The sequence below is a fragment of the Zea mays genome, chromosome 9, assembly GCF_902167145.1.
Source record: "Zea mays cultivar B73 chromosome 9, Zm-B73-REFERENCE-NAM-5.0, whole genome shotgun sequence".
In the NCBI taxonomy this organism is placed as follows: Eukaryota; Viridiplantae; Streptophyta; class Magnoliopsida; order Poales; family Poaceae; genus Zea; species Zea mays.
Window position 1 is genome coordinate 154194434 of NC_050104.1, and position 2386 is coordinate 154196819.

Below are 2386 nucleotides of genomic sequence, written 5' to 3' on the forward strand. Positions count from 1 at the left end.
TTGAGGTTTCAAAAAGAGGTGAAAATTGACAGGCCACCTGTTCCTGTCACCACATTAGAGCCAATGAGCAAAAAGGCCATAATTCGGCCTTGTGCGGCCGATAAAAGTAAAAATAAAAATATCGTCATTGGTGATCCTCGCACACCAAATATGTCACGCAGAATGGTTACTCTGAAGGCTCCGGACAAAAGAAAGACCGGAGGCACCGGGGGGCAAGCACGATCGGACACTCGATCACGGTCGCCTGTCATGCGTACGCCGGACGATCCGGGTACTAAGGCCGAACAGTCCGAGACAGGCGCGGATAGTCCGGCTATGATGGTCGGACGGTCCGCAGATGATCGGAAGCAGCAACCTCAGACCATCGGACCACAACGTTCCAACACAAGTGTTAGGAAACAAAACACTACTAAGACGTCTGGACGACTCAGTAGAGTCGGCCCTACTTTTGGTCAGTTGCTTGCCAAATATATGAAGAAGGCCGTTCCACACAACCGGCCAATAAAACAAACGAAGTCAAAAGGGCGACCTGTGCAAAAGCAAAAGCCGACTAAACGGACCCAAAGGGTAGCACAACCAAGATCGCTTTATCATCCTCCTCCAGGGATAGCATGGTGCGTCCCATTCTATCCATCGCCGATGTGTTGTCCTACTCATGTGTGGGGTGGTACGGCGATGAATTTGTATTACTGGCCCAATCCGTTTGCTTATTTGGGTTGGGGGGCACCACAAGTTTTTGCCTATTGACAGGTTGATCAGATAGACATGGCTGAAGAGGATGCGATCCGAAACGACCTCTGTGCATTAAAGTCCCATCAAGTATTTATATTATCTAATCGCAAGAGCCGATGACTTGCATCGAGCTGAGTCCTTACTTCGAAAAAAAACCTCATGAGGTCAATTGTTTACGAAGTTTTCGCTAATGCTTTTGGTTCGCCATGCTCCACCAAAAGGCAGGGGGGCATATGTTGGACACCAAAATGAGCGGACGGTCCGGCCCATGGGCCCGAACGGTCCGCGTGTCCCGAGATTAGATTAACTCGGATGTTTATCCTTATCTCGTGCGTGGTTATCCATCTAATCACGTGGGAGTTTGTTGGCTATCTCTTAGGAAAAGGTCCAGACCTCCTCCCCTATAAATATAAAGGGGTACGGCCGATTGAGAACCCCCGAACACATTCCAATCGAACCAATTACCTTATTTACTTTTTCTGCCCTAGGAGTAGATGTAGCATAGTTCTAGTTGTAGTCTTCCACATATCCATCTCCACCCCTATTCGACTCTACGTCGTCTAGATCCGTCTTGGGTGGCCTGCCGATCCCAAGACGACCCTAGGATCTCACCCCTCCCGGGGGGCAAGATCTAGTTGTCCATCCAAGACCTCTTCCTCGAATTGATCTCTTAATTCCTAGGCAACTCCACGTCGTCTGGGGACGCCCCGGGTGACCTGTCGACCCGGGGCACCATTAAGATCTCTTCCCCCCAGGGGACGAGATCTAGATTCCAGTAAGGAGGAGGCAGACGACCCTGTTGCCAGGTCGCGGACCGTCCGGCCCAGAGCTGCGGACCGTCCGGCGTGACGCAGGGAAGACACCGCTCCTGCGCCCAGGTCGCGGACCGTCCGGCCCAAGGCCGCGGACCGTCCGCGCCTGACCAGAGGGCACCGCCGCCGGTTCTTATTGAGTGATTGGCGCCCGAAAAAGGTGTCAACATACTTTTGGCGACTCCGCTGGGGAAAACATATCTAAGCTCATCAAATCGGCCCTCAATGGCCGGTTCAAGGGATAGCTCTGATATTTCTCCAAGCAACATCATAGAGCCGACTTGGGAAACCTTGCCGGCTGACGAGCAGCTCCAGTTCGAGGAGCACAAGGAGCGGATGATCCAGGAGGCGAAAGCAAAGTTCCTGAAAGGGAAATGTGCCTTTGGGCCATTTCTAAGTATTTTGGTGATTGAGTGCAAACACAAGTGCTTAAATGTGAAAATATGTCCATGGATGAACAAAGTGCAAATCACAAGTTAAGGTATGTTTCTAAGCCTTAGTACATTGGTTTTGTGTACTAATATTCTTGTCTAAGTGTTAGAAACAGAAAGAAGAAGAGAAGAGAAGTGTACAGCCAAGAGGCTGTTTCGGTCTGGTGCACCGGACTGTCCGGTGGTGCACCGGACAGTGTCCGGTGCGCCAGGCTGCCCCAGCCGAAGAGGCCGCTCTCGGGTTTTTCTCCGGCGACTTCGGCTAAAATTCACCGGACTGTCCGGTGTGCACCGGACTGTCCGGTGAGCCAACGGTCGGCCGGGCCAACGGTCGGCCGCGCGATCGGCGCGCGACACGTGGCCGAGCCAACGGTCGGAAGGAAGCACCGGACTGTCCGGTGTGCACCGGAC